Source organism: Coregonus clupeaformis, chromosome 30 (assembly GCF_020615455.1).
Source record: "Coregonus clupeaformis isolate EN_2021a chromosome 30, ASM2061545v1, whole genome shotgun sequence".
Taxonomy (NCBI): domain Eukaryota; kingdom Metazoa; phylum Chordata; class Actinopteri; order Salmoniformes; family Salmonidae; genus Coregonus; species Coregonus clupeaformis.
Window position 1 is genome coordinate 39,213,752 of NC_059221.1, and position 23,806 is coordinate 39,237,557.

The 23,806-nt window shown below is 41.3% G+C and overlaps 16 non-coding genes across 16 annotated transcripts; all 16 read right to left on the bottom strand.

The window, feature by feature from the left end:
• Window positions 1-9,850: 9,850 nt before the first annotated feature.
• trnat-ugu lies at window positions 9,851-9,924 on the bottom strand. Its single transcript has one exon. It is a non-coding gene; the product is annotated as a tRNA-Thr (tRNA).
• An 832-nt stretch (window positions 9,925-10,756) lies between these two features.
• Window positions 10,757-10,830, bottom strand: trnat-ugu. Its single transcript has one exon. It is a non-coding gene; the product is annotated as a tRNA-Thr (tRNA).
• A 478-nt stretch (window positions 10,831-11,308) lies between these two features.
• Window positions 11,309-11,380, bottom strand: trnah-gug. Its single transcript has one exon. It is a non-coding gene; the product is annotated as a tRNA-His (tRNA).
• Window positions 11,381-11,662: 282 nt separating this feature from the next.
• On the bottom strand, window positions 11,663-11,736 carry trnat-ugu. The gene has a single exon. It is a non-coding gene; the product is annotated as a tRNA-Thr (tRNA).
• An 833-nt stretch (window positions 11,737-12,569) lies between these two features.
• trnat-ugu lies at window positions 12,570-12,643 on the bottom strand. Its single transcript has one exon. It is a non-coding gene; the product is annotated as a tRNA-Thr (tRNA).
• A 4,170-nt stretch (window positions 12,644-16,813) lies between these two features.
• On the bottom strand, window positions 16,814-16,887 carry trnat-agu. The gene has a single exon. It is a non-coding gene; the product is annotated as a tRNA-Thr (tRNA).
• Window positions 16,888-17,365: 478 nt separating this feature from the next.
• trnah-gug lies at window positions 17,366-17,437 on the bottom strand. Its single transcript has one exon. It is a non-coding gene; the product is annotated as a tRNA-His (tRNA).
• A 282-nt stretch (window positions 17,438-17,719) lies between these two features.
• trnat-ugu lies at window positions 17,720-17,793 on the bottom strand. The gene has a single exon. It is a non-coding gene; the product is annotated as a tRNA-Thr (tRNA).
• Window positions 17,794-18,624: 831 nt separating this feature from the next.
• trnat-ugu lies at window positions 18,625-18,698 on the bottom strand. The gene has a single exon. It is a non-coding gene; the product is annotated as a tRNA-Thr (tRNA).
• An 831-nt stretch (window positions 18,699-19,529) lies between these two features.
• Window positions 19,530-19,603, bottom strand: trnat-agu. The gene has a single exon. It is a non-coding gene; the product is annotated as a tRNA-Thr (tRNA).
• Window positions 19,604-20,417: 814 nt separating this feature from the next.
• On the bottom strand, window positions 20,418-20,491 carry trnat-agu. Its single transcript has one exon. It is a non-coding gene; the product is annotated as a tRNA-Thr (tRNA).
• An 831-nt stretch (window positions 20,492-21,322) lies between these two features.
• Window positions 21,323-21,396, bottom strand: trnat-ugu. The gene has a single exon. It is a non-coding gene; the product is annotated as a tRNA-Thr (tRNA).
• Window positions 21,397-21,873: 477 nt separating this feature from the next.
• On the bottom strand, window positions 21,874-21,945 carry trnah-gug. Its single transcript has one exon. It is a non-coding gene; the product is annotated as a tRNA-His (tRNA).
• Window positions 21,946-22,229: 284 nt separating this feature from the next.
• Window positions 22,230-22,303, bottom strand: trnat-ugu. Its single transcript has one exon. It is a non-coding gene; the product is annotated as a tRNA-Thr (tRNA).
• Window positions 22,304-23,135: 832 nt separating this feature from the next.
• trnat-agu lies at window positions 23,136-23,209 on the bottom strand. The gene has a single exon. It is a non-coding gene; the product is annotated as a tRNA-Thr (tRNA).
• Window positions 23,210-23,687: 478 nt separating this feature from the next.
• trnah-gug lies at window positions 23,688-23,759 on the bottom strand. Its single transcript has one exon. It is a non-coding gene; the product is annotated as a tRNA-His (tRNA).
• Window positions 23,760-23,806: the final 47 nt, after the last annotated feature.

The following is a 23,806-nucleotide window of genomic DNA, read 5'->3' on the forward strand; positions in this document are numbered from 1 at the left end:
CTGAGATCATGTGACAGATCATGTGACACTTAGATTGCACACAGGTGGACTTTATTTAACTAATTATGTGACTTCTGAAGGTAATTGGTTGCACCAGATCCTATTTAGGGGCTTCATAGCAAAGGGGGTGAATACATACAGTGAGGGAAAAAATTATTTGATCCCCTGCTGATTTTGTATGTTTGCCCACTGACAAAGAAATGATCCGTCTATAATTTTAATGGTAGGTTTATTTGAACAGTGAGAGACAGAATAACAACATAAAATCCAGAAAAACGCATGTCAAAAATGTTATCAATTGATTTGCATTTTAATGAGGGAAATAAGTATTTGACCCCTCTGCAAAACATGACATAGTACTTGGTGGCAAAACCCTTGCTGGCAATCACAGAGGTCAGACGTTTCTTGTAGTTGGCCACCAGGTTTGCACACATCTCAGGAGGGCTTTTGTTCCACTCCTCTTTGCAGATCTTCTCCTAGTCATTAAGGTTTCAAGGCTGATGTTTGGCAACTCAAACCTTCAGCTCCCTCCACAGATTTTCTATGGGATTAAGGTCTGGAGACTGGCTAGGCCACTCCAGGACCTTAATGTGCTTCTTCTTGAGCCACTCCTTTGTTGCCTTGGCCGTGTGTTTTGGGTCATTGTCGTGCTGGAATACCCATCCACGACCCATTTTCAATGCCCTGGCTGAGGGAAGGAGGTTCTCACCCAAGATTTGACGGTACTTTGCCCCGTCCATCGTCCCTTTGATGCAGTGAAGTTGTCCTGTCCCCTTAGCAGTAAAACACCCCCAAAGCATAATGTTTCCACCTCAATGTTTGACGGTGGAGATGGTGTTCTTGGGGTCATAGGCAGCATTCCTCCTCCTCCAAATTCGGCGGTTTTCACACACTGTTGCTGGTATTTTGGCCCATTCCTCCATGTAGATCTCCTCTAGAGCAGTGATGTTTTAGGGCTGTCGCTGGGCAACACGGACTTTCAACTCCCTCCAAAGATTTTCTATGGGGTTGAGATCTGGAGACTGGCTAGGCCACTCCAGGCCCTTGAAATGCTTCTTACGAAGCCACTCCTTCGTTGCCCGGGCGGTGTGTTTGGGATCATTGTCATGCTGAAAGACCTTCCACGTTTCATCTTCAATGCCCTTGCTGATGGAAGGAGGTTTTCACTCAAAATCTCACGATACATGGCCCCATTCATTCTTTCCTTTACACAGATCAGTCGTCCTGGTCCCTTTGCAGAAAAACAGCCCCAAAGCATGATGTTTCCACCCCCATGCTTCACAGTAGGTATGGTGTTCTTTGGATGCAACTCAGCATTCTTTGTCCTCCAAACACGACGAGTTGAGTTTTTACCAAAAAGTTATATTTTGGTTTCATCTGACCATATGACATTCTCCCCAATCCTCTTCTGGATCATCCAAATGCACTCTAGCAAACTTCAGACGGGCCTGGACATGTACTGGCTTAAGCAGGGGGACACGTCTGGCACTGCAGGATTTGAGTCCCTGGCGGCGTAGTGTGTTACTGATGGTAGGCTTTGTTACTTTGGTCCCAGCTCTCTGCAGGTCATTCACTAGGTCCCCCCGTGTGGTTCTGGGATTTTTGCTCACCGTTCTTGTGATCATTTTGACCTCACGGGGTGAGATCTTGCGTGGAGCCCCAGATCGAGGGAGATTATCAGTGGTCTTGTATGTCTTCCATTTCCTAATAATTGCTCCCACAGTTGATTTCTTCAAACCAAGCTGCTTACCTATTGCAGATTCAGTCTTCCCAGCATGGTGCAGGTCTACACTTTTGTTTCTGGTGTCCTTTGACAGCTCTTTGGTCTTGGCCATAGTGGAGTTTGGAGTGTGACTGTTTGAGGTTGTGGACAGGTGTCCACAACAAATCCTACAATGTGATTTTCTGGAGAAAAAAAATCTAAATTTGTCTGTCATAGTTGACGTGTACCTATGATGAAAATTACAGGCCTCTCTCATCTTTTTAAGTGGGAGAACTTGCACAATTGGTGGCTGACTAAATACTTTTTTCCCCCACTGTATGTCCATTACATGAAATCCAAATAAAAATCAATTTAAATTACAGGTTGTAATGCAACAAAATAGGAAAAATGCCAAGGGGGATGAATACTTTTGCAAGGCACTGTATATAAAGATACAGTATAGACAGAAATACAGTGAGATATATACAGAGATAATGTCGATCAGGTCCAAATGTTTTGAGACAGTGACACATTGTTATTGTTTTAGCTCTGTACTCCAGCACTTTGGATTTGAAATGATACAATACTATGAGGTTGAAGTGCAGACTGTCAGCTTTAATTTTAGGGTTTTGTCATCCATGAACCATTTAGAAATTACAGCACATTTTGTACATAGTCCAACCATTTTAGGGGACCAAAATTATTGGGACAAATTCACTTATATGTGTATTAAAGTAGTCAGTCAAAAGTATTAGTATTTGTCCCATATTCCTAGCATGTAATGATTACATCAAGCTTGTGACTCTATACATTTGTTGGATGTATTTGCTGTTTGTTTTGGTTGTGTTTCAGATTATTTTGTGCCCAATAGAAATGAATGGTAAATAATGTATTGAAGCTGACAGTCTGCACTTTAACCTCATGGTCATTGTATTGCTTCAATACCAAATTGCTGGAGTACAGAGCCAAAACAATAAAAATTTGTCACTGTCCCAATACTTTTGGTGCTCAAGAGAAAATAGATTTCAGGACTCAAAATGTAGGGGAGGTCACATCAACTCTTTCAGCCAGGCTGTGCTTTGTATGGAGCACCTGTAGCATCTGTAGCTGTTTTGTATCTGTTAGCGCTTTTATGTCAAAGTCAATGGATATGTTAGCGCTTTCATGTCAAAGTCAATGGATCTGTTAGCACTGTCATGTCAAAGTCAATGGATCTGTAGCACTGTCAGGTCAAAGTCAATGGATCTGTAGCACTGTCAGGTCAAAGTCAATGGATCTGTAATGATGTCATGTCAAAGTCAATGGATCTGTAGCACTGTCAGGTCAAAGTCAATGGATCTGTAGCATTGTCATGTCAAAGTCAATGGATCTGTAGCACTGTCAGGTCAAAGTCAATGGATCTGCAATGCTGTCATGTCAAAGTCAATGGATCTGTAATGCTGTCATGTCAAAATCAATGGATCTGTAGCGCTGTCAGGTCAAAGTCAATGGATCTGTAATGCTGTCATGTCAAAGTCAATGGATCTGTAGCACTGTCAGGTCAAAGTCAATGGATATGTAATGCTGTCATGTCAAAGTCAATGGATCTGTAATGCTGTCATGTCAAAGTCAATGGATCTGTAATGCTGTCATGTCAAAGTCAATGGATCTGTAGCACTGTCAGGTCAAAGTCAATGGATCTGTAGCACTGTCAGGTCAAAGTCAATGGATCTGTAGCATTGTCAGGTCAAAGTCAATGGATCCTGTAGCACTGTCAGGTCAAAGTCAATGGATCTGTAATGCTGTCATGTCAAAGTCAATGGATCTGTAATGCTGTCATGTCAAAGTCAATGGATCTGTAGCGCTGTCAGGTCAAAGTCAATGGATCTGTAATGCTGTCATGTCAAAGTCAATGGATCTGTAGCACTGTCAGGTCAAACTCAATGGATATGTAATGCTGTCATGTCAAAGTCAATGGATCTGTAATGCTGTCATGTCAAAGTCAATGGATCTGTAGCACTGTCAGGTCAAAGTCAATGGATCTGTAGCATTGTCATGTCAAAGTCAATGGATCTATAGCACTGTCAGGTCAAAGTCAATGGATCTGTAATGCTGTCATGTCAAAGTCAATGGATCTGTAATGCTGTCATGTCAAAGTCAATGGATCTGTAGCGCTGTCAGGTCAAAGTCAATGGATCTGTAATGCTGTCATGTCAAAGTCAATGGATCTGTAGCACTGTCAGGTCAAAGTCAATGGATATGTAATGCTGTCATGTCAAAGTCAATGGATCTGTAATGCTGTCATGTCAAAGTCAATGGATCTGTAATGCTGTCATGTCAAAGTCAATGGATCTGTAGCACTGTCAGGTCAAAGTCAATGGATCTGTAGCACTGTCAGGTCAAAGTCAATGGATCTGTAGCATTGTCAGGTCAAAGTCAATGGATCTGTAGCACTGTCAGGTCAAAGTCAATGGATCTGTAATGCTGTCATGTCAAAGTCAATGGATCTGTAATGCTGTCATGTCAAAGTCAATGGATCTGTAGCGCTGTCAGGTCAAAGTCAATGGATCTGTAATGCTGTCATGTCAAAGTCAATGGATCTGTAGCACTGTCAGGTCAAACTCAATGGATATGTAATGCTGTCATGTCAAAGTCAATGGATCTGTAATGCTGTCATGTCAAAGTCAATGGATCTGTAGCACTGTCAGGTCAAAGTCAATGGATCTGTAGCATTGTCATGTCAAAGTCAATGGATCTATAGCACTGTCAGGTCAAAGTCAATGGATCTGTAATGCTGTCATGTCAAAGTCAATGGATCTGTAATGCTGTCATGTCAAAGTCAATGGATCTGTAGCGCTGTCAGGTCAAAGTCAATGGATCTGTAATGCTGTCATGTCAAAGTCAATGGATCTGTAGCACTGTCAGGTCAAAGTCAATGGATATGTAATGCTGTCATGTCAAAGTCAATGGATCTGTAATGCTGTCATGTCAAAGTCAATGGATCTGTAATGCTGTCATGTCAAAGTCAATGGATCTGTAGCACTGTCAGTTCAAAGTCAATGGATCTGTAGCACTGTCAGGTCAAAGTCAATGGATCTGTAGCATTGTCATGTCAAAGTCAATGGATCTGTAGCATTGTCATGTCAAAGTCAATGGATCTGTAATGCTGTCATGTCAAAGTCAATGGATCTGTAATGCTGTCATGTCAAAGGCAATGGCCTTCTGGCCTGCACACCTTCATAACCTTTGTCTCTGTGTCTTTTCTACCATCTCGTTGGTTTAGTTGCTGAACACCAAAGGAAAAGGCAGTGATCTGATCTGTACTCACCTCAACAACCACCATCTCAAACTAAACACTTACATAATTGTTGGTGTGTTTGGTTATTTTGGGCTTTGGCATTGCTTACGTCAGATAGCTTCGGTTCACTCTGACACACAAAACATATCAGATGTCAATAATCCTTTCTATTCACACTTACAACATTATGGGATGATTACCTTGCCTGTGGTAGACGTAAGAGCTCTCTTTTTAAGTTTGTCTTTCAACTACCCTGTCTAGCCATATGATTCGGATCAATATTTTTCCCTGCCCATTTGAAGGAGATCCAACATCCCTCCCTCCATCCATCCCTCCATCCTACCAGGAGAAGAGGCCCTGTGCTGGACAGGATTAAGTGAAAATGCATGCCATGATATTAATGCCCCACTAAAGGGGTTTAGGAGCTAGTCTGATCTACCTCAGTAAGGCCTTTGATTTGGTCCGGAGGCGTCATAAATAAAGTGTGTATTCCTCCCCAGCTGCTCAGCCACAGGATACACTGCTGGGTCCTAACCTCATCAGAAGAACACCTCTACCTCCAGAGGACAGTACTGGTTTGGTCTAGAACTGCTTTATCAGAAAACCACACAAAAAAACATGACAGCCTCACTGACCCGAGGGAAGAGAGAGAGAGAGGGGAAAATGTGAAGTGTTGAATAGAGCACATTGCCAAATTCACTCCTTTCTGCACACGCACACGCACACGCACGTGCACACGCACGCGCACATACAAACTCACAGCTGCTAACTAGGAGAAGGCCAACAGAGCACAACACAGCCAACCTAGTGTACACCACCACACACACGGCTCTGTTCAGAAGTAGTGCAATAGGAAACAGGGTGTCATTAGTGATCTGTTGTGTGTGTTCTGTTTTGGTGGTGTATTAATGTTGTGTGTGTTCTGTTTTGGTGGTGTATTTATGTTGTGTGTGTTCTGTTTTGGTGGTGTATTAATGTTGTGTGTGTTCTGTTTTGGTGGTGTATTTATGTTGTGTGTGTTCTGTTTTGGTGGTGTATTAATGTTGTGTGTGTTCTGTTTTGGTGGTGTATTTATGTTGTGTGTGTAAAAATCTAAAACAACTGTTAAAGTAATCAGTAAAAAAAATAAACACGGGCTGATTGATGCTCCTCATAGTAAGCACCAGTCAACATTTCAAGCCTCTTGTCTTGTTGTTGACCCCATAGGCCTTTTCTAATCTGGGCAAAAGTCCTTCCTCCACCCCTCTGTCCTCCGTTCTCTCTCCTCCGTGACCTGGAAACCGATAAGTGGTCGAGGAGATGTCAATTTGTTAGTAGGCGAACGGAAGAGTGTCCTCCCCTCCTCGATAGCCACCTTTCATCGTCATGTGTGTCCTACAGGAGTCCTTTGCGGAAGAGTGTTGAAAACTGCCCCCCTTTGAATCAGATTTTGTTTTGTAGTCGGAGAAAGGAAACGTTTAAAAACAATATGCTACTTATCATTTTATCTAGAAAATGTCTTGCACAACTAACTTCATTGGTTTTGATCACTTTACACATTTATTTTGGGATCCACCACTGTAAATGTAATTTGCCTGATAACGTAAGAATGGAGAAGGAGTCTCATTTCATATGAGTGCATTTTCGTCCACGTTCCCGCTCCTCGCCGTCTCTCCTTGATTACCTTTGACCTTTTCAAAAGGAGGCGAGAGAGGATGGACGAGAGAGGACGCAGGTGTTGAACAAATCAAATTTGTATTCATTATGTCTCCTCATTAGTTCCTGCCAGGGCAGCAGCTACTCTTCCTGGGGTTTATTAAGGATCCCCATTAGTTCCTGCCAAGGCAGCAGCTACTCTTCCTGGGGTTTATTATGGATCCCCATTAGTTCCTGCCAGGGCAGCAGCTACTCTTCCTGGGGTTTATTAAGGAGCCCCATTAGTTCCTGCCAAGGCAGCAGCTACTCTTCCTGGGGTTTATTATGGATCCCCATTAGTTCCTGCCAAGGCAGCAGCTACTCTTCCTGGGGTTTATTAAGGAGCCCCATTAGTTCCTGCCAAGGCAGGAGCTACTCTTCCTGGGGTTTATTATGGATCCCCATTAGTTCCTGTCAAGGCAGCAGCTACTCTTCCTGGGGTCCAGCAAATATTAAGGCAATTGAGCAAAGGCCATACAAATACAATATGATACATGTCATAGCCTGCTATAACTAGTGTTCTATTTAATTCAGTGGCTGGACTTTTGTGAAATAACGATAGATTGGATGACAGTCAAAGCAGCATGTAAATCTGTTCTCCAATAAAGGGAACAGTTGGATGCTGAAAATACTTATTTCCCACGTACCCCAAAACAATCAATTATTCACTGCAGCGCCATACAAAATCAGGGCAACATCAATATTTCATGGCCTGTTTTATCTTTAAGAAATATTTTTCTACTCTGAGAGAGTGTTGTGAAAACATGTCAGCACCTTAGCAGCGACGTGAAACGTAGGGCGCTGTTGGTTGTTTTAGTTCAAACACATTATTTCAAATTCCGGTTGAAATGCATTACGGTGAGGGAAAAAAAGTATTTGATCCCCTGCTGATTTTGTAAGTTTGCCCACTGACAAAGAAATGATCAGTCTATAATTTTAATGGTAGGTTTATTTGAACAGTGAGAGACAGAATAACAACAAAAGAATCCAGAAAAACGCATGTCAAAAATGTTATAAATTGATTTGCATTTTAATGAGGGAAATAAGTATTATACATACAAGCACTTCACAAAATAGATGGCAACATGAGGAAGGAAAATTATGTGGATATATTGAAGCAACATCTCAAGACATCAGTCAGGAAGTTAAAGCTTGGTCACAAATGGGTCTTCCAAATGGACAATGACCCCAAGCATACTTCCAAAGTTGTGGCAAAATGGCTTAACGACATCAAAGTCAACGTATTGGAGTGGCCATCACAAAGCCCTGTCCTCAATCCTATAGAAAATGTGTGGGCAGAACTGAAAAAGCGTGTGCGAGCAAGGAGGCCTACAAACCTGACTCAGTTACACCAGCTCTGTCAGGAGGAATGGGCCAAAATTCACCCAACTTATTGTGAGAAGCTTGTGGAAGTCTACCCGAAATGTTTGACACAAGTTAAACAATTTAAAGGCAATGCTACCAAATACTAATTGAGTGTATGTAAACTTCTGACCCCCTGTGATGAAAGAAAGAAAATCTGAAATAAATCATTCTCTCTACAATTATTCTGACATTTCACATTCTTAAAATAAAGTGGTGATCCTAACTGACCTAAAACAGGGAATTTTTACTAGGATTAAATGTCAGGAATTGTGAAAAAACTGAGTTTAAATGTATTTGGCTAAGGTGTATGTAAACTTCCGACTTCAACTGTAGATATGTATAAGGGTAAGGTGACTAGGCATCAGGATATATGATAAACAGAGTAGCAGCAGTGTAAATGATGATTGTATGTGAGTGTGTGTGCGTGTGTGTAGAGTCAATATAAATGTGTTTGCATGTTATATGTGTGTTGGAGTGTCAGTGTGTGTGTATTGTCCTGTGAGTGTGCATAGAGACAGTGCAAAAATGAAAACTCAGATAGTCTGTGTACTCAGATAGTATGTGTAGCCATTCTGTTAGCTATTTAGCAGTCTTATGGCTTGGGGATAGAAGCTGTTCTGTCTGTGAGAGAGAGAGAGAGAGAGAGAGAGAGAGAGAGAGAGAGAGAGAGAGAGAGAGAGAGAGAGAGAGAGAGAGAGAGAGAGAGAGAGAGAGAGAGAGAGAGAGAGAGAAGGAGAGAGAGAGAGAGGGAGAGAGAGAATTTTCAGGGGTTGTATCTTCACACTGCCGCTATAGGGGTTATTGTAGTGTTCTCCGTTGCCAGGGAACATCCATGGACCATTTTACAGGATCATGAAACATTTTCCTGTCGTATATTGACATCTAGTGGACAATTGGAGTTAGATATTATTATTATATTATAATTATTATTTATATTATTATTTATATTTATCATAACATTATGAAGGAGTCATATTTTCATTATGGAACTTATTTTTCCCTCCTTTCTTGTCCTCCTGTAATTTCTATGGATTATATATATAGGGAGAGATTATACTGTTAGAGTGGGACTGTTTCTTTTGTATTATTTATTTTTGATTGAATATTAAAACATACAATCTACTTGCAGTGAAGCCGCTCAACATTTACATTACATTATCATCTAACAGACTCTCATCCAGAGCGACCCACAGAAGCAACCAGGGTCAACACAAGGGCACGTCGACCACACTGCCATGACCCAGATTCAAATCGGGGTGCCTGCAGCCACCTTCTTAGTTTGGTGTTGTTCGCGGACAGTACATCTCTCATTTGAGTGTCGACTGAAATTGGTGAAGAACCTCTGAAAGCATTTGTTAATGTAACTCATTAACCTAAAATGAGTTGAGGGACTTTGTCAAATGGAAGACTTGTTGAGTTTCTTTGCTTACACAGTTAGTTGTAACTCGTTCAAAATTAAGCCCTTTTGCCATGACATTGTGAATCACTATGCCGTGACCCGGGGTTGCTGCGGCCACAACGCAGAGTACTAACCACTATACGATCACGGCGAGCTACCAGAGCTTGCTCTTAGAGGTTAGTCATGATGGGACAGTGACGTGTACAAGACGGCTAAACGCTTGAGTTGTTAGCCAGTTCAGCTTTACAAAGTTGTTACGTTTTAACTCTTTCAAAAACTGGCCTTTTTCCGTAAAATTGGATATCTCAATTGCATACTCCTGACGTCCTCTCTCCTCTCGCCACGCCTACTTCTCAAAACAAATTGGATGAGAAAACCAAAGGTACCTCCCCTCAGATCTTCTCCACCAATGGGTACAATGAACAGCTTGAAAAGGCACTGCTGAGATTCGAACTCAGGATCTCCTGTTTACAAGACAGGCGCTTTAACCAACTAAGCCACAGCACCAATACATGTAAATCTTTTGTGGGTATGAAAACCCAAACCTATGTTCATTCAAAACAGTCATTCATTTAACCCATATCTCTGTCTTACAAAATCACGTCACAAAACAAATGTAATTTCCTAATATTGGAAACGGTACGGACACCTTCAATTGATTAGCAAAAGGGTTTCTTAAACTGTGGTTTGGGACCAAAAGTGGGCCCTGAACATGTGAAAGTTGGTTTGCATGTTATGAGTAAAAATTCAGATTCATACAATATTTCTCCTTACTTTGGTGTTGTTCGCGGACAGTAAATCTCAAATTTGAATGTCGACTGAAATTGGTGAAGAACCTCTGAAAGCATTCGTTAATGTAACTCATTAACCTAAAATGAGTTGAGGGACTTTGTCAAATGGAAGACTTGTTGAGTTTCTTTGCTTACACAGTTAGTTGTAACTCGTTCAAAATTAAGCCCGTTTGCCATGACATTGTGAATCACTATGCCGTGACCCGGATTCGAACCGGGGTTGCTGCGGCCACAACGCAGAGTACTAACCACTATACGATCACTGCGAGCTACCAGAGCTTCCTCGTAGAGGTTAATCATGATGGGACAGTGACGTGTACAAGATGGCTAAAAGCTTGAGTTGTTAGCTAGTTCAGCTTTACAAAGTTGTTACGTTTTAACTCATTCAAAAACTGCCCTTTTTCCGTGTAATTGGATATCTCAATTGCATACTCCTGACGTCCTCTCTCCTCTCGCCACGCCTACTTCTCAAAACAAATTGGATGAGAAAACCAAAGGTACCTCCCCTCAGATCTTCTCCACCAACGGGTACAATGAACAGTTTGAAAAGGCACTGCTGATATTCGAACTCAGGATCTCCTGTTTACTAGACAGGCGCTTTAACCAACTAAGCCACAGCACCAATACATGTAATTATTTTGTGGGTATGAAAACCCAAACCTATGTTCAATCAAAACAGTCATTCATTTAACCCATATCTCTGTCTTACAAAATCACGTCACAAAACAAATGTAATTTCCTAATATTGGAAACGGTACGGACACCTTCAATTGATTAGCAAAAGGGTTTCTTAAACTGTGGTTTGGGACCAAAAGTGGGCCCTGAACATGTGAAAGTTGGTTTGCATGTTATGAGTAAAAATTCAGATTCATACAATATTTCTCCTTACTTTGGTGTTGTTCGCGGACAGTAAATCTCAAATTTGAGTGTCGACTGAAATTGGTGAAGAACCTCTGAAAGCATTCGTTAATGTAACTCATTAACCTAAAATGAGTTGAGGGACTTTGTCAAATGGAAGACTTGTTGAGTTTCTTTGCTTACACAGTTAGTTGTAACTCGTTCAAAATTAAGCCCGTTTGCCATGACATTGTGAATCACTATGCCGTGACCCGGATTCGAACCGGGGTTGCTGCGGCCACAACGCAGAGTACTAACCACTATACGATCACGGCGAGCTACCAGAGCTTGCTCTTAGAGGTTACTCATGATGGGACAGTGACGTGTACAAGATGGCTAAACGCTTGAGTTGTTAGCTAGTTCAGCTTTACAAAGTTGTTACGTTTTAACTCATTCAAAAACTGCCTTTTTTCAGTGAAATTGGATATCTCAATTGCATACTCCTGACGTCCTCTCTCCTCTCGCCACGCCTACTTCTCAAAATAAATTGGATGAGAAAACCAAAGGTACCTCCCCTCAGATCTTCTCCACCAATGGGTACAATGAACAGCTTGAAAAGGCACTGCTGAGATTCGAACTCAGGATCTCCTGTTTACTAGACAGGCGCTTTAACCAACTAAGCCACAGCACCAATACATGTAATTCTTTTGTGGGTATGAAAACCCAAACCTATGTTCAATCAAAACAGTCATTCATTTAACCCATATCTCTGTCTTACAAAATCACGTCACAAAACAAATGTAATTTCCTAATATTGGAAACGGTACGGACACCTTCAATTGATTACCAAAAGGGTTTCTTAAACTGTGGTTTGGGACCAAAAGTGGGCCCTGAACATGTGAAAGTTGGTTTGCATGTTATGAGTAAAAATTCAGATTCATACAATATTTCTCATTACTTTGCTGTTGTTTGCGGACAGTAAATTTCAAATTTGAGTGTCGACTGAAATTGGTGAAGAACCTCTGAAAGCATTCGTTAATGTAACTCATTAACCTAAAATGAGTTGAGGGACTTTGTCAAATGGAAGACTTGTTGAGTTTCTTTGCTTACACAGTTAGTTGTAACTCGTTCAAAATTAAGCCCGTTTGCCATGACATTGTGAATCACTATGCCGTGACCCGGATTCGAACAAGGGGTTGCTGCGGCCACAACGCAGAGTACTAACCACTATACGATCACGGCGAGCTACCAGAGCTTGCTCTTAGAGGTTACTCATGATGGGACAGTGACGTGTACAAGATGGCTAAACGCTTGAGTTGTTAGCTAGTTCAGCTTTACAAAGTTGTTACGTTTTAACTCATTCAAAAACTGCCCTTTTTCCGTGAAATTGGATATCTCAATTGCATACTCCTGACGTCCTCTCTCCTCTCGCCACGCCTACTTCTCAAAACAAATTGGATGAGAAAACCAAAGGTACCTCCCCTCAGATCTTCTCCACCAATGGGTACAATGAACAGCTTGAAAAGGCACTGCTGAGATTCGAACTCAGGATCTCCTGTTTACAAGACAGGCGCTTTAACCAACTAAGCCACAGCACCAATACATGTAATTATTTTGTGGGTATGAAAACCCAAACCTATGTTCAATCAAAACAGTCATTCATTTAACCCATATCTCTGTCTTACAAAATCACGTCACAAAACAAATGTAATTTCCTAATATTGGAAACGGTACGGACACCTTCAATTGATTAGCAAAAGGGTTTCTTAAACTGTGGTTTGGGACCAAAAGTGGGCCCTGAACATGTGAAAGTTGGTTTGCATGTTATGAGTAAAAATTCAGATTCATACAATATTTCTCCTTACTTTGGTGTTGTTCGCGGACAGTAAATCTCAAATTTGAGTGTCGACTGAAATTGGTGAAGAACCTCTGAAAGCATTCGTTAATGTAACTCATTAACCTAAAATGAGTTGAGGGACTTTGTCAAATGGAAGACTTGTTGAGTTTCTTTGCTTACACAGTTAGTTGTAACTCGTTCAAAATTAAGCCCGTTTGCCATGACATTGTGACTCACTATGCCGTGACCCAGATTCGAACCGGGGTTGATGCGGCCACAACGCAGAGTACTAACCACTATACGATCACTGCGAGCTACCAGAGCTTGCTCTGAGAGGTTACTCATGATGGGACAGTGACGTGTACAAGATGGCTAAACGCTTGAGTTGTTAGCTAGTTCAGCTTTACAAAGTTGTTACGTTTTAACTCATTCAAAAACTGCCTTTTTTCAGTGAAATTGGATATCTCAATTGCATACTCCTGACGTCCTCTCTCCTCTCGCCACGCCTACTTCTCAAAACAAATTGGATGAGAAAACCAAAGGTACCTCCCCTCAGATCTTCTCCACCAATGGGTATAATGAACAGCTTGAAAAGGCACTGCTGAGATTTGAACTCAGGATCTCCTGTTTACAAGACAAGTGCTTTAACCAACTAAGTCACAGCACCAATAAATGTAATTATTTTGTGGGTATGAAAACCCAAACCTATGTTCATTCAAAACAGTCATTCATTTCACCCATATCTCTGTCTTACAAAATCACGTCACAAAACAAATGTAATTTCCTAATATTGGAAACGGTACGGACACCTTCAATTGATTAGCAAAAGGGTTTCTTAAACTGTGGTTTGGGACCAAAAGTGGGCCCTGAACATGTGAAAGTTGGTTTGCATGTTATGAGTAAAAATTCAGATTCATACAATATTTCTCATTACTTTGCTGTTGTTTGCGGACAGTAAATTTCAAATTTGAGTGTCGACTGAAATTGGTGAAGAACCTCTGAAAGCATTCGTTAATGTAACTCATTAACCTAAAATGAGTTGAGGGACTTTGTCAAATGGAAGACTTGTCGAGTTTCTTTGCTTACACAGTTAGTTGTAACTCGTTCAAAACTAAGCCCTTTTGCCATGACATTGTGAATCACTATGCCGAGACCCGGATTCGAACCAGGATTGCTGCGGCCACAACGCAGAGTAATAACCACTATACGATCACGGCGAGCTACCAGAGCTTGCTCTTAGAGGTTAGTCAGGATGGGACAGTGACGTGTACAAGATGGCTAAACGCTTGAGTTGTTAGCTAGTTCAGCTTTACAAAGTTGTTACGTTTTAACTCTTGTGCTTTGCTGGAAAAAAAATGACATCCATTATGTTACGGGTCAAATTGACCCTGTGACAGTTTAAACACACTCAAGACAGTCAAAGAATTAAGTAAAAACAGAAACAACTTTATTTTGTCTTATCAGACATTTCAGAAAGAAGAAATACAATACTTTTTATTTTTTTTAAACAATATTTAAGAACTATTTGTTAAACATATTTCCCTTTCTCACAAACAAGATTTTTCAGTTTCCCCAAGTAGGTTTTTCCCCCCTATTGGTCCATATTATCCCTTCAGTCTTTCTCTCTACATGTTGAACACAATGTGTGTGTGTGCTTTCTGCAGATGTATTTATTGCATTCTACACAAGTGGTGCTTGTTTTACTGTCTTGTCGAGGGGGCAGAGCTGGCATCTTTTCCGTTTCTTGCCACTGCCTGTATCCACTGGATCCATTTCTGGTTGATTGGAGGCATGTGTTGATGGTCCAGCTTGAATTTTCTGGACGGCAGATGCAGCTGCTGTCGACCGAGGAGGCCGACTCTCCTCTGGATCTTGGGAGTGATGAGAGCTTTGCCGAGCTCCTCTAGGAAAAGCGGCGCGGGTACAATTTGCCACCATTCCATTGCTGGTTGATTTCAGTCCACAGGACATAGGCATTGTAAGCAGACACATCCACAATGTTGTAGAAAATCACCAAAGGCCAGCGGGCAGTCATGCGCTGACAACTATATGTTGCTGTGACTTTATCCAAATTGTCAACTCCTCCTTTGGTGGAATTGTAGTCCAGTATTATTTGTGGCTTGATGTCCTCTCTTGCACTCAGCGATGCATCTTTGTGCATTGTGCTCATTACAAGAACATTCTTGTTCTTCTTTGGGCAGTATGAAACAACAGTTGCATTTTCAGAGAAAGCAAATTTAGAGGAATGCACAGTTCTGCCCTGCATTTTCAGAAGCTCACTGGGAAGTTCAGGTTTGTTTTTTTCTGATTGTTCCAACCATGGTCAGCTTTCTCTTCTGTAGTTCAACACCAAGGCGGTAGGATGTGAAGAAGTTGTCACACGTGATGTTATGACCTTGCAGCCCTTCACTCATGTCCAGCACCACCCGCATCCCCTGGTTTTTCTCAGGCACTCCGCCGGGTGGCTTCCCAGTGTAAACTTGCATATTCCATGCATAGCTTGATGTGGCATCACATGCTGCCCATATTTTGATGCCATATTTTGCAGGCTTGTTTGGCATATACTGTCTGAAGGGACAACGTCCTCTGAATGGAACAAGGCGTTCATCAACTGTAACATGAGGACTGGGATTGTACAGTAACGGGTAGAATTTCCACCCATTTATCCCATACATCTCTGATTGCAGCTAGTTTGTCTCTTTCACGTCGACCGGTCTGGTATCACGGTTATCAAAGCGAATCACCCGAGAAATTATGTGGAATTCTTGTAGAGACATTGTTGCCCGAAATATTGGCCTTCCATTCTCTTCATTCCACAGGCTGGCCGTTGCTTCTCCGTTTGACCGGTAGACTCCAGCTAATATGAGCAATCCAATGTATGCATGCAAGTCAATCCGATCCAGTGGCTTCCAGTTCTCTTTGAAACACACGGCTCCCCTCCAAGTTGGTCATGTCCAGAACAATCTTCTCTATTGCTTGGAAAAAAGAGCTCAAAAGCTGATTGTATGTCATGGACTCGAGTGACAGCAAATCGTGTAGGTCCTGGAACCATTTTTATTACATTGGAAGCTGAGAGTCTACCTTGACCTCGTTGTGGTGACGGTGACCATTCAATATGACCATCTTTAGACTTCCATGTCTTCTCTTCTCTTGATGATGCTTGTTGCATGCTCTGTCTCTCATCTGATGTAGGGGATGGTACGGCAGACTCCTCCTCTGAATCCTCTTCAATGAAGACAAAATCTGGATCATCAACAGCATTGTCCTCTATCTCTGAAATATCCTCTGTCTCTGAAAGCTCTTCTTCTTTTTCACTGTCACAGTCCAGAATTTGTGATAAGACTTCATTGATTGAAAATCTTTTTGGAGCTCATTTTTGAGTGTCTGTGTCAGGGACCTGCTGCTCTCACACTGAGGAGAAGCTTGGGAAAGCCCTTTTTAACCCAAACACAATTCTAAAGTGCAACCAGGACCAGTCAAAACAAAATACATCAAAGACACTTTTTTGTTTTGCACCTGTGCAAATATATATACACATGAAAGCCTCCGGGTCAAAATGACCCACAACATCATGTTTGTATACAAAATGTACACAGACATTCCACAACACATCAGTGTGTCCACATTTTGCAGTTAGGTTCATGACCCTAAATGAGGAAAAGTCATGTAATTTCATGGCGAAAAAAGAGTGGTTAACTAGTATTTTAGACAACGCAAAAGTGGAAACGGGTCAAATTGACCCACAACATAACAGGAGGGTTAACTCTTTCAAAAACTGGCCTTTTTCCGTAAAATTAAATATCCCAATTTCATACTCCTGACGTCCTCTCACCTCTCGCCACGCCTACTTCTCAAAACAAATTGGATGAGAAAACCAAAGGTACCTCCCCTCTGATCTTCTCCACCAATGGGTACAATGAACAGCTTGAAAAGGCACTGCTGAGATTCGAACTCAGGATCTCCTGTTTACTAGACAGGCGCTTTAACCACCTTAGCCACAGCTCCAATACATGTAATTATTTTGTGGGTATGAAAACCCAAACCTATGTTCAATCAAAACAGTCATTCATTTAACCCATATCTCTGTCTTACAAAATCACATCACAAAACAAATGTAATTTCCTAATATTGGAAACGGTACGGACACCTTCAATTGATTAGCAAAAGGGTTTCTTAAACTGTGGTTTGGGACCAAAAGTGGGCCCTGAACATGTGAAAGTTGGTTTGCATGTTATGAGTAAAAATTCAGATTCATACAATATTTCTCCTTACTTTGGTGTTGTTCGCGGACAGTAAATCTCAAATTTGAATGTCGACTGAAATTGGTGAAGAACCTCTGAAAGCATTCGTTAATGTAACTCATTAACCTAAACTGAGTTGAGGGACTTTGTCAAATGGAAGACTTGTTGAGTTTCTTTGCTTACACAGTTAGTTGTAACTCGTTCAAAATTAAGCCCGTTTGCCATGACATTGTGAATCACTATGCCGTGACCCGGATTCGAACCGGGGTTGCTGCGGCCACAACGCAGAGTACTAACCACTATACGATCACGGCAAGCTACCAGAGCTTGCTCTTAGAGGTTACTCATGATGGGACAGTGACGTGTACAAGATGGCTAAACGCTTGAGTTGTTAGCCAGTTCAGCTTTACAAAGTTGTTACGTTTTAACTCATTCAAAAACTGCCCTTTTTCCGTGAAATTGGATATCTCAATTGCATACTCCTGACGTCCTCTCTCCTCTCGCCACGCCTACTTCTCAAAACAAATTGGATGAGAAAACCAAAGGTACCTCCCCTCAGATCTTCTCCACCAATGGGTACAATGAACAGCTTGAAAAGGCACTGCTGAGATTCGAACTCAGGATCTCCTGTTTACAAGACAGGCGCTTTAACCAACTAAGCCACAGCACCAATACATGTAAATCTTTTGTGGGTATGAAAACCCAAACCTATGTTCAATCAAAACAGTCATTCATTTAACCCATACCTCTGTCTTACAAAATCACGTCACAAAACAAATGTAATTTCCTAATATTGGAATCGATACGGACACCTTCAATTGATTAGCAAAAGGGTTTCTTAAACTGTGGTTTGGGACCAAAAGTGGGCCCAAAACATGTGAAAGTTGGTTTGCATGTTATGAGTAGAAATTCAGATTCATACAATTTTTCTCCTTTCTTTGGTGTTGATCGCGGACAGTAAATCTCAAATTTGAGTGTCGACTGAAATTGGTGAAGAACCTCTGAAAGCATTTGTTAATGTAACTCATTAACCTAAAATGAGTTGAGGGTCTTTGTCAAATGGAAGACTTGTTGCGTTTCTTTGCTTACACAGTTAGTTGTAACTCGTTCAAAGTTATGCTCTTTTTCCGTTACATTGTGAATCACTATGCCGTGACCCGGATTAGAACCGGGGTTGCGGTGGCCACAACGCAGAGTACTAACCACTATACGATCACGGCGAGCTACCAGAGCTTGCTCTTAGAGGTTAGTCATGATGGGACAGTGACGTGTACAAGACGGCTAAACGCTTGAGTTGTTAGCCAGTTCAGCTTTACAAAGTTGTTACGTTTTAACTCTTTCAAAAACTGGCCTTTTTCCATAAAATTGGATATCTCAATTGCATACTCCTGACGTCCTCTCTCCTCTCGCCACGCCTAATTCTCAAAATAAATTGGATGAGAAAACCAAAGGTACCTCCCTCAGATCTTCTCCACCAATGGGTACAATGAACAGCTTGAAAAGGCACTGCTGAGATTCGAACTCAGGATCTCCTGTTTACAAGACAGGCGCTTTAACCAACTAAGCCACAGCACCAATACATGTATTCTTTAATGGGTATGAAAACCCAAACCTATGTTCAATCAAAACAGTCATTCATTTAACCCATATCTCTGTCTTACAAAATCACATCACAAAACAAATGTAATTTCCTAATATTGGAAACGGTACGGACAACTTCAATTGATTAGCAAAAGGGTTTCTTAAACTGTGGTTTGGGACCAAAAGTGGGCCCATGAACATGTGAAAGTTGGTTGGCATGTTATGAGTAAAAATTCAGATTCATACAATATTTCTCCTAACTTTGGTGTTGTTCGCGGACAGTAAATCTCAAATTTGATTGTCGACTGAAATTGGTGAAGAACCTCTGAAAGCATTCGTTAATGTAACTCATTAACCTAAAATGAGTTGAGGGACTTTGTCAAATGGAAGACTTGTTGAGTTTCTTTGCTTACACAGTAAGTTGTAACTCGTTCAAAATACAGCCCTTTTGCCATGATATTGTGAACCACTATGCCGTGACCCGGATTCGAACCGGGGTTGCTGCAGCCACAACGCAGAGTACTAACCACTATACGATCACTGCGAGCTACCAGAGCTTGCTCTTAGAGGTTAGTCAGGATGGGACAGTGAGCGGTACAAGATGGCTAAAAGCTTGAGTTGTTAGCTAGTTCAGCTTTACAAAGTTGTTACGTTTTAACTCATTCAAAAACTGTCCATTTTCCGTGAAATTGGATATCTCAATTGCATACTCCTGACGTCCTCTCTCCTCTCGCCACGCCTAATTCTCAAAATAAATTGGATGAGAAAACCAAAGGTACCTCCCTCAGATCTTCTCCACCAATGGGTACAATGAACAGCTTGAAAAGGCACTGCTGAGATTCGAACTCAGGATCTCCTGTTTACTAGACAGGCACTTTAACCAACTAAGCCACAGCACCAATACATTCAATTATTTTGTAGTTATGAAAACCCAAACCTATGTTCAATCAAAACAGTCATTCATTTAACCCATATCTCTGTCTTACAAAATCACATCACAAAACAAATGTAATTTCCTAATATTGGAAACGGTACGGACACCTTCAATTGATTAGCAAAAGGGTTTCTTAAACTGTGGTTTGGGACCAAAAGTGGGCCCTGAACATGTGAAAGTTGTTTTGCATGTTATGAGTAAAAATTCAGATTCATACAATATTTCTCCTTACTTTGGTGTTGTTCGCGGACAGTAAATCTCAAATTTGAGTGTCGACTGAAATTGGTGAAGAAACTCTGAAAGCATTCGTTGATGTAACTCATTAACCTAAAATGAGTTGAGAGACTTTGTCAGATTTCTTTGCTTACACAGTAAGTTGTAACTCGTTCAAAATACAGCCCTTTTGCCATGACATTGTGAACCACTATGCCACGACCTGGATTCGAACCAGGGTTGCTGCGGCCACAACGCAGAGTACTAACCACTATACGATCACTGCGAGCTACCAGAGCTTGCTCTTAGAGTTTAGTCAGGATGGGACAGTGACGTGTACAAGATGGCTAAAAGCTTGAGTTGTTAGCTAGTTCAGCTTTACAAAGTTGTTACGTTTTAACTCATTCAAAAACTGGCCTTTTTCCGTGAAATTGGATATCTCAATTGCATACTCCTGACGTCCTCTTCCTCTCGCCACGCCTACTTCTCAAAACAAATTGGATGAGAAAACCAAAGTTACCTCCCTCAGATGTTCTCCACCAATGGGTACAATGAACAGCTTGAAAAGGCACTGCTGAGATTCGAACTCAGGATCTCCTGTTTACTAGACAGGCGCTTTAACCAACTAAGCCACAGCACCAATACATGTAATTCTTTTGTGGGTATGAAAACACAAACCTATGTTCAATCAAAACAGTCATTCATTTAACCCATATCTCTGTCTTACAAAATCACGTCACAAAACAAATGTAATTTCCTAATATTGGAAACGGTACGGACACCTTCAATTGATTAGCAAAAGGGTTTCTTAAACTGTGGTTTGTGACCAAAAGTGGGCCCTGAACATGTGAAAGTTGGTTTGCATGTTATGAGTAAAAATTCAGATTCATACAATATTTCTCCTTACTTTGGTGTTGTTCGCGGACAGTAAATCTCAAATTTGAGTGTCGACTGAAATTGGTGAAGAACCTCTGAAAGCATTCGTTAATGTAACTCATTAACCTAAAATGATTTGAGGGACTTTGTCAAATGGAAGACTTGTTGAGTTTCTTTGCTTACACAGTTAGTTGTAACTCGTTCAAAATTAAGCCCTTTTGCCATGACACTGTGCATCACTATGCCATGACCCGGATTCGAACCGGGGTTGCTGCGGCCACAACGCAGAGTACTAACCACAATACGATCACAGCGAGCTACCAGAGCTTGCTCTTAGAGGTTACTCATGATGGGACAGTGACGTGTACATGATGGTAAACGCTTGAGTTGTTAGCTAGTTCAGCTTTACAAAGTTGTTACGTTTTAACTCATTCAAAAACTGCCCTTTTTCCGTGTAATTGGATATCTCAATTGCATACTCCTGACGTCCTCTCTCCTCTCGCCACGCCTACTTCTCAAAACAAATTGGATGAGAAAACCAAAGATGCCTCCCCTCAGATCTTCTCCACCAATGGGTACAATGAACAGCTTGAAAAGGCACTGCTGAGATTCGAACTCAGGATCTCCTGTTTACAAGACAGGCGCTTTAACCAACTAAGCCACAGCACCAATACATGTAATTTTTTGTGGGTATGAAAACCCAATCCTATGTTCATTCAAAACAGTCATTCATTTAACCCATATCTCTGTCTTACAAAATCACGTCACAAAACAAATGTAATTTCCTAATATTGGAAACGGTACGGACACCTTCAATTGATTAGCAAAAGGGTTTCTTAAACTGTGGTTTGGGACCAAAAGTGGGCCCAAAACATGTGAAAGTTGGTTTGCATGTTATGAGTAGAAATTCAGATTCATACAATTTTTCTCCTTTCTTTGGTGTTGTTCGCGGACAGTAAATCTCAAATTTGAGTGTCGACTGAAATTGGTGAAGAACCTCTGAAAGCATTCGTTAATGTAACTCATTAACCTAAAATGAGTTGAGGGACTTTGTCAAATGGAAGACTTGTTGAGTTTCTTTGCTTACACAGTAAGTTGTAACTCGTTCAAAATAAAGACCTTTTGCCATGACATTGTGAATCACTATGCCGTGACCCGGATTCGAACCGGGGTTGCTGCGGCCACAACGCAGAGTACTAACCACTATACGATCACGGCGAGCTACCAGAGCTTGCTCTTAGAGGTTAGTCATGATGGGACAGTGACGTGTACAAGATGGGCTAAACGCTTGAGTTGTTAGCTAGTTCAGCTTTACAAAGTTGTTACGTTTTAACTCTTTCAAAAACTGGCCTTTTTTCCGTGAAATTGGATATCTCAATTGCATACTCCTGACGTCCTCTCTCCTCTCGCCACGCCTACTTCTCAAAATAAATTGGATGAGAAAACCAAAGGTACCTCCCCTCAGATCTTCTCCACCAATGGGTACAATGAACAGCTTGAAAAGGCACTGCTGAGATTCGAACTCAGGATCTCCTGTTTACAAGACAGGCGCTTTAACCAACTAAGCCACAGCACCAATACATGTAATTCTTTTGTGGGTATGAAAACCCAAACCTATGTTCAATCAAAACAGTCATTCATTTAACCCATATCTCTGTCTTACAAAATCACATCACAAAACAAATGTAATTTCCTAATATTGGAAACGGTACGGACACCTTCAATTGATTAGCAAAAGGGTTTCTTAAACTGTGGTTTGGGACCAAAAGTGGGCCCTGAACATGTGAAAGTTGGTTTGCATGTTATGAGTAGAAATTCAGATTCATACAATTTTTCTCCTTTCTTTGGTGTTGTTCGCGGACAGTAAATCTCAAATTTGAGTGTCGACTGAAATTGGTGAAGAACCTCTGAAAGCATTCGTTAATGTAACTCATTAACCTAAAATGAGTTGAGGGACTTTGTCAAATGGAAGACTTGTTGAGTTTCTTTGCTTACACAGTTAGTTGTAACTCGTTCAAAATACAGCCCTTTTGCAATGACATTGTGAATCACTATGCCGTGACCCGGATTCGAACAAGGGTTGCTGCGGCCACAACGCAGAGTACTAACCACTATACAATCACGGCAAGCTACCAGAGCTTGCTCTTAGAGGTAACTCATGATGGGACAGTGACGTGTATAAGACGGCTAAACGCTTGAGTTGTTAGCTAGTTCAGCTTTACAAAGTTGTTACGTTTTAACTCATTCAAAAACTGCCCTTTTTCCGTGAAATTGGATATCTCAATTGCATACTCCTGACGTCCTCTCTCCTCTCGCCACGCCTACTTCTCAAAACAAATTGGATGAGAAAACCAAAGGTACCTCCCCTCAGATCTTCTCCACCAATGGGTACAATGAACAGCTTGAAAAGGCACTGCTGAGATTCGAACTCAGGATCTCCTGTTTACTAGACAGGCGCTTTAACCAACTAAGCCACAGCACCAATACATGTAATTCTTTTGTGGGTATGAAAACCCAAACCTATGTTCAATCAAAACAGTCATTCATTTAACCCATATCTCTGTCTTACAAAATCACATCACAAAACAAATGTAATTTCCTAATATTGGAAACGGTACGGACACCTTCAATTGATTAGCAAAAGGGTTTCTTAAACTGTGGTTTGGGACCAAAAGTGGGCCCTGAACATGTGAAAGTTGGTTTGCATGTTATGAGTAAAAATTCAGATTCATACAATATTTCTCCTTACTTTGGTGTTGTTCGCGGACAGTAAATCTCAAATTTGAGTGTCGACTGAAATTGGTGAAGAACCTCTGAAAGCATTCGTTAATGTAACTCATTAACCTAAAATGAGTTGAGGGACTTTGTCAAATGGAAGACTTGTTGAGTTTCTTTGCTTACACAGTAAGTTGTAACTCGTTCAAAATACAGCCCTTTTGCCATGACATTGTGAACCACTATGCCGTGACCCGGATTCGAACCGGGGTTGCTGCGGCCACAACGCAGAGTACTAACCACTATACGATCACGGCGAGCTACCAGAGCTTGCTCTTAGAGTTGACTCATGATGGGACAGTGA